This window comes from Pinus tabuliformis, chromosome 3_1, assembly GCF_031772625.1.
Source record: "Pinus tabuliformis cultivar Carrire ecotype Pingquan chromosome 3_1, CPIR1, whole genome shotgun sequence".
Classification (NCBI taxonomy): Eukaryota; Viridiplantae; Streptophyta; class Pinopsida; order Pinales; family Pinaceae; genus Pinus; species Pinus tabuliformis.
Genome location: NC_142301.1, coordinates 943171199 through 943179653, shown reverse-complemented (window position 1 = coordinate 943179653; position 8455 = coordinate 943171199). Strand labels below are relative to the sequence as shown.

The following is an 8455-nucleotide window of genomic DNA, read 5'->3' as shown; positions in this document are numbered from 1 at the left end:
GAATAATGCATACAGACTTATATATAGAACACTGCTACTGTGATTGCCTTGAATAAAATAACACGTACAGACTTATATATAGAAAGCTGCTACTGTGATTGCCTTGAATAAAATAACACGTACAAACTTATATATAGAACGCTGCTACTGTGATTGCTTTGAATAAAATAACCTGTACAGACTTATATATAGAAGGCAGCTACTGTGATTGCTTTTTAATTGTTTAAGTCCATTGAAAAAAAAAATCAATTTACATTGCCTCTCATAACTCATAAAGGCAGTGAATAGCGAAAACACTGCTGCCTTTACGTTTGCGTTTGGTGTCCTTATGTTTTAAAGATTTTTGGATTTAGGTGAATACATTTTTTTTATTATTTGTTATTGTTTGAATTTTTTTTGGATGTATAAACAAATTTACTGTTGTAAAAAACTTCAGGACACTCTAGTTATCTAGATTTTAGAGTATAAATTTGTTTAAAACTGTAGTTTTTAGAGTATAAATTTGTTTAAAACTGTAGTTGCAACATATTTTTATCAAATTTTGAACGAATTTAATGAGAAAATATATCTAAAGTTTTATTATTACAATTTGGTTTAAGTATTTATTCACAAAAGTGTTGGAAAGGTAAAAAGGTATAGACACAAAATAACACATAATCTTTACACTCAAGAGTTGCGGCTTTTGGATGATATAAGATTTATGATTACAATGAACTGGTGAAACTTTTTTTTATTAGAGACTCATCCAAAATAACTTGACATACAACTACACACTAAAACTTGATGATTACAATGAAAGCCTAGAAAAGCATTTAAACTTTTTTGATTAACAACTTACCTAAAATAACTTGACATACAACTCCACACTAAATTCAACACTGACTTACCTCGACTTGACTCGATTAACTAGCTTCTAGTTTTAACCTCCTTCTCCATACGGAGTAATTAGTATTTTAACCGAAAGTACATTGGGTAACCGACATCTCAATCTTATCTCGATTCAGGCGATACCCCTTTGTCTTTTATAAAGGATTCACCGCCTAAGGAAAGAGGTACGTAAGGGTCTGTATAGTCGTCCCGTATGGCCTAGAACTTGCCACGATCGAGCTTGACGCGGACGTCATTCCGTATGAATATTTTCTTCCTCATTTATTTCCGTCCCTTCATTTTACTACAAAATTTAAGAAACTGTACGGAAGTGTCTTTACGGTCGTTTTGTATAGCCAGGCACCTGCCCCGCTTGAGCTTCACGCCAACTGAAAATCAATGGATTCACCGCCTAATGCAAGAGGGACGAAGACTCTGTAATGTAGTCGTGTCGTATGGCTTAAAATCTGCCAACGAATTTCGTTGACTATTAAAAATACGTTCTTCCCCATACTGTTTATTTCCCATACTTGCAACTTAAGCCTTTGAGCCTTTAGCAGTAACTTGTGTGATTATTAAGCTTTAGCAAAAACTGGTGTGATTTTTAGGCTTTACAGAAAATAGTTGGTTGCGAGCTACGTATCAGAATGGCAACGCCGCAGAGGATTATGTGTAACAGCAGGCCTCATGTGGTGATGTTTCCTCTGATGGCCAAGGGTCACATCATCCCCTTCTTTGATCTCGCCAAGCTTCTTGCAAAGCGAGGGCGATTTATCGTAACAATCGTCAATACTCCTAAAAATATTATGGAATTGCAGTCCATGGCGAGTGCCGCGTGCAGAGGCGATGGAAGCATGGATATCCGCCTGGAGGAACTGCAGTTTCCGAAGGGCATCGACGGCCTGCCCCCCGATGTGGAGAACACTGACTCTCTTCCTTATAATCTCTTTTTCTCTCTTGTACGCGGTTGCGAGATGCTTCAACACCCCTTTGAGCAGTTGCTGCGACGCCTCTCAGATGAGCCGGGCGCACGCCCGACGTGCGTTGTCACCGATATATTCTTCGGTTGGAGTCTCGACGTCGCCAACAGAGTCGGCATACCGAGGGTGACGTTCAGCACCACCGGGGCATTTTCTACGTCTGTGTATTACTCTCTGTGGTTGCATCTTCCCCACAAGCAGATCGATTCCGATGTATTTTCCCTCGCTCCTGATTTTCCGGACGTCTGGTTTCATAAATCTCAGCTCCCTCTCAGCCTCATGATGACCAATGAGACCGACCCGTGGTATCAGTTTTTGAAGCGGCAGATACCCAAGAATCTCCAGAGTTGGGGCACCCTGCTCAACACCTTCGACGACCTGGAACCGGAGTTTCTTGAACATATGAAAAAGACTGGTTGCGGTCGAGTGTGGTCGGTGGGTCCTTTGCTTCCAGAGGGTGTTGTCGTCGGTGCTTCGAACTACGAGGGCTATTCTGCTCAAGTGGCCACCAGAGATTTTTTGCTGACGTGGCTGGATTCTCATCCTCCATTGTCGGTTCTTTATATCTCATTCGGCACACTTGCGAGAATCTCGTGTTCCCAGACGCAAGAATTGGCGCTGGGCCTTGAAGCAAGCGGACACCCGTTCATCTGGGCCGTGAGACCACCGTCCGATCAAGTGGCGAACGGCGCTTCATCGGATTTCCTGCCCGAGGGATTTGAGAAGCGAATGAGTGAGAAAAAGCAGGGATTGCTCATCAGAGAATGGGCACCGCAGCTGCTGATTCTCTCCCACCCATCCATCGGCGGGTTCCTTAGCCATTGTGGGTGGAATTCGATTATGGAGAGCATAAGCCAGGGGGTGCCCATTATCGGGTGGCCTATGGCAGCAGATCAGTTTTATAACTCCAAGCTGTTGGAGGAGGTGGTGGGCATGAGCGTGGAACTTTGCAGGGGTGTCGACGCAGAACTGCAGAGGACGAATGTGGAGAGTACTGTGAAACTTCTCACGAAGGAGAAGCGTGGAATCACAATGAAAAAGAGGGCAATGGCGATGAGAGACGCAGCTACCAGAGCAGTGACATCTGACGAAGGCAGAGTCGTCAAAGGTTCTTCAGTTGCCAACGTTGATGATTTCCTAGCAGAAATCAACAAACTATTCCGCGCACCAAAACCAGGAACTGATGGTCAGGAAGTCTCCACGGCAGGTTACTAGCTGGCAGTACTGTGATCGAATGCATCTTTTTTCCTGCTATAGTATTGTGATCGAATGCATCTTTTTTCCTGCTATAGTATTGTGATCATGATATGCTAGTATTGTGCTGGTATTGTGCTGTTTTAATATTATATTTCAAATCATGTATTCAATTTCTATGAAATTGGATGCACAATTGTCAAGAAAGTTGATTCCATGAACAATTACAATATTGTAAGGTATGGATTTATTTCCATATATTTGTATCCTGCTCTACTATTGTGATTATGATTAAGATATGCTAGTATTGTGCTGTTTTAATACTACTTTTCAAACCATGTATTCAATTTCCATTGGATGCACAATTTTTAAGAAAGTTGATTGGATGAACAGTTTTCATGTAAATTACAATATTGTAAGGTCCTAAATAGAATATGTATTTATTTCCATATTTCTGTGTGCATAAATTTATCATCTATTAATAAAATTATATATTTATATTTATATATATTTTGTTCCAAAAGCTTTATATATATAAAATTAAAATTTATTTGTAAAATAATGTTTATAGTTAATAAGAAAATTTCTATTAAAAATCAATTTCTCTTATTCTTTTATATATTTTAACTTATTTTTCTTTATATAAAAAGTTATATATAGAAATTTTATATTTTAACTCATTTTTCTTTATATAAAAAGATATATATTAAAATTTATTTAATAAATAATTTTTTTCATAAATATTTATATTTTATTTTTTATAAAATTAAAATTAAAAAATTAAAAATTTAGGTAACAATATTGAAATTTATCATATATTTAAGTTTATCTTAATATTATTTTCTATTTTTATATTTCATATAATAATCTAAAAAATATTATTTATATTTATAAAATAATTGCTATGTATTTTTCTTCTCATTGCCACACCCCCGCACCCCCCCCCACTCCCCCTTGTCGAATTTTCACACCAAAGCTTACAAAGGTATACAACGAACTCAAGGAAATAAGAAAAGCATTTGAGATCGTTTTCATCTCTAGTGACAAATATCAAGAGCCTTCTGAAGATTACTACAAAAGCATGTCATGGTTGGCTCTGATCATGCTGAGTGGTATTTTAAGGAATACCACCACACCATGACATGGCTTGCCTTGCCATTCTAGATGAAAATACAAGGAAACAAATTGATAAATTCTTTTAGGTCAATGGCATTCCTTACCTTGCTGTTCTAGACTAAGAGAGAAGAGTTATAACGAGATGGAAGGTATGGAGATCATTGAAGAATATGGTGTTGAGGCTTATCAATTCATTGTAGAGAGCCTTGATGAGTTGAAGGCCAGAGAGGACAAGTCAAGGGATGCACAGACTATGGATCACTCTCAATTTTAAAAATAACAATATATTGTAACTTTAAAAGAACAAAATACTCTTCATATAAAAAAACATGTATGCTGCAAACAACACCATAAATTTAGGGGCCCACTACACCACATACCAGATTCACACCCTACATCTAGTGACTTGGGTCCCAACGAACTCCATCCGTATTGATTCTTATCTTTTAAGTGCTTTGGTTCAATAAATTGCAACTTGTTACATAAAATATTTGTTTCTAGGAGCAGATTATGTACCTTCATTTGGTTGATCATCAAAATTTGGGCAACTTCTTGACCTTGTTGGTGATAGTATCACATTATGGTATTTTCTTCTATTACTAGAAATTGGCCTTTTCTTCCGTTGCTAGAAGCTAGCTTTTAAGGTTTTGATCTAATTCCAAGTCTTAGTATAATATCAAATGTTTTTCTAGATGTCAATCCATAGACCTATGAGTTATAAACCATTTGGTTTTTGTGGAGTTTCATTCCCATCAGGTAATCCCAATATATGCAGGACTCAATATTGGAAAAAAATATCAATTTACTTATTCGTAGTGCACCATATAACAACTAGTTTGATATACCTTTGTAGTCCCTTTTGTCTTGGACTACCTCGGGTTTGACACCATCTCACACATTGGTAGTTCACAATCTCACAGCTGGTTTGACATACCTTTGTAGTCCCTTTTTGGCTTGACCATCCCCGAATGAGGTACATCTGTGACTGAAGACTTGTTGTACAAAGAAAAATTGATCTACATTGCACCTATTAAAAACTTTTCACCCTAGCCATGCCATGTTGATTATGTATTCAAGTTTGAACCCAGTCCACCCATGCACAACATTGGATAGTGGGAGTAACTCAGTCTTGTTTATAAATGTTGCAGCTGGTGTAGTCATTACAAGGCTAACAACTTTAGAGTTTTTTTTTCCAATCCATTGGTTTAATGGTAAGAAGTAGAGTGCTAATATTTTTACATGTCAACTCGGTACCTACATGTTAATTAATCATTATGGTCATGGAATACTATAATAGAATGTTGAAATTTTCAACATTTAGAAAGAAGACATCCATATTAAATCATATAAATTACCAATTATATATTGGAACTTGGTATTGAAATATCAAAACCATTTCCAAATTGAAACGACTTACTTTATGGACCAGAGCCATGAGATGATGAGGATCTCTCAAAATTCCAAGTGGGTGTCTATATACCAATGTTCTTTAGGAAGACTATGACCATTATTGATATGTCCAAAACTCAACTTTAATAATTTTAGTATGCTAAGAAGATTTTCCACACCTATTAACAAATTCAGATATTTCTACTTGACATTTTCGTTTGAAATAAGTTCTGCTTGTTAACAAACGGGTTTCATATACACAAAAGGCCAGGTAGAGTGCCTCATTGGCCTCCCTCGTCTTATTTTTGTCTTGTGAATCATGATAACGTTGACAAGTGGACATAGTCAAGTGCAACTTAGTACTCTTATTGGTGATGTTGATCATTTAAATGTTTTTATTCGTGTAACAGGTCCCGGTAGTTGAACTTGCGGGGAAGAAAATTGTTATGTATTTTCTGCTCGCTACTCCCCCCTTGTCGATATTTCACTTCAGAGCTTGTAAAGGTATACAATGAACTCAAGGAAATATGAAAGGTGTTTGAGATTTTTTCATCAAAAGGCTTTTCAATATTACTACAAAATCATGTCATGGTTGGCTCTTCCATTTGGAGATAAAACTGAGAAGGATCTCTTGCGGCTTTTTGTATTAGAGGCATCCCATCCTTGGTTGTGGTAGGTCTAGAAAGAAACAATGTGACAAATAATGCCAGAAGCATAGTTTCCATCTTTGGAGGCAAGGCTTATCCCTTCATTGATTCTTATCTTGAAGGGTTGAAGAAGAAAATGGAAAATGAAGCAAAAGGATTCGTTGAAAAATCACCGAAAGAGATGAGGTACAACCAACATGAACACGCCCTTGTATTGACATAGAGAAGTGCATTTATGTGATGGTTGCAACTAGCGTGGCATTGCATGGTCCTATTATTGTAAATTATGACTACAATCTTCATTTGACTTGTGCTTCTAAGGATCAATGGGATGTGAATTAGGACAAGGGAAAGACACAAATGTTGCAATTAATGAGAACTGCAAACCTGCAGGGGCTATCTGTGATGGAAATGTTTGTTATAAAGTTGAAGCTTGATGATAATGATAAGGTGGCTTATTAAATATGATATGCGTCATGTTTAAATTTAATATTAAATTAATATATTAAATTTAATTTAATATTAAATTGATATATTAAATGTAAGGTCTTGAACCTTTCTTGGGTCTTGTGCCAGCCACCTGAGTTGTTCCTTACTAAAATCACTTGAACTCAGGTAGCTAAGGTTTTATACAAGTCAATAAAGTCATTATCAACCTTTCTAATGCAAACATTGGTTATCAAAGATCAATCCTTCTTAGATAGGGTCCCGTGATAACTTTTCTCACTAAAAGAGTAGACACCCCTATCCCACTTTGAAATGCTCTTTTGCCACATATGATCACAAAAATTATTTTAAGTTATATGAAAACGCATATGGAAAAACTTGGTCCCATTCCCAAAAATAAGACATGATGTTTTAACCAGGTGGAGGATAAACTTGCAATTACCTTGGAACCAGACCCAAAGTCTCTTGTAAAGAAGCTTCCAACTATGTAAGAACAAGTTTATTTTTTGATTGATGAAAGGAAAAAACAAATGGAAGACATATGTTACCATGAAGACATAAAAAAAATGGTTATCATATATTGATGGAAGACAAAAACAAATGGAATGCTACTACGCATACTATCTTCATATCCATTTCTTAAAATTTATTCAATTGTGGAAATAATAAGAGCCTATCAGTGGTGGAAATGATAGAATAAAAAGAGTAATTTTCTTTAAAGACACAAACATTTGTTAGATTTCAAGCTACTGTGGAAGTTTTTTGTAGAGTCATGATCCGGATTACCCACAGTTTCTAGTTCATTCTACCGACGTTTCAAACCCCAAAGGGGGTCCATCATCAGGACAAATCAGATAGAAAATGAATGAAAGATTATTGAGAGAAGGGAGCCTTGCGACCTGGATATAAATAAACCAAGAACCCTAATTTTGAAAGGGCCGACACATGATTTCTTATTTATTAATTAATTTCCTTAAAGACACAAACATTAATGTTAATATTACTTCAAAGGTATATTGAAATAGTTTGCTAGAAGGAGAGGGAAGGAGATCCAAATTTACAAGTGCAAATTTACTCTCAACATCAAAATGGGTTGCCAAAAGGTGCTGAAAGAGATTAAAATTTACGAGTGCAAGTCAATTTTGGTTCTAATATTACTGCAAAGATCTGTGAAAATATGTTATCAAAAGGAAAGGAAAAGAGAGGAGATTCAAATTGACAATTTCAAGATATGTTGGGGACTTTTTTGAAAAAAGGGTACCTAATATGTTAATTTGAAAAGTTTGGAAGCACAAATTTGTTTCATACAATTTACATCTTAATTTCTGACTCTATTAATTTGATAATGACATGCAGTTAAAATTCAAAAGATCCAATGTATTTGTTGAGTGAAAATGGTGATCCATTGTATTAGAGATTGTAACCCATTGAGAACTCTTAGACTTAAAAGCTTAATAAAAGTGGAAGGGACATGCAATAAAATATTGAGTTGTATTTTTCAAAGTGTGATTTCCTTTCTTCCTTTCCAAAGCTTAGGGGTTGAGACATGAGTTTTATTTTTCCAACAATAAGGAATTGAGATTCCTGAGATAAAGTTGTGAGTTAATAGATCTAGATATGAACCTTTGGTATTCTTGTCAATTTAGGTTACAAACCCAAAACTTAAAGAGGCAAGTTTGCTTCACGTATGTACTCCCTTTTTTCTTCTACTTCATTTTTTGATAATTTTGAATACATTTAGGGCAATGTTTGATTAGCTTTAACAATATGATTATGATTTTCACAGGTAAATTTTTTGTATGCTTTTTAATCTCG

General features: G+C 35.9%; 1 pseudogene; it reads left to right on the top strand.

Moving 5' to 3' along the window:
• Nucleotides 1–1203: 1203 nt before the first annotated feature.
• Nucleotides 1204–3382, top strand: LOC149190887 (UDP-glycosyltransferase 92A1 pseudogene; annotated as a pseudogene).
• The last annotated feature ends 5073 nt before the right edge of the window (nt 3383–8455 follow it).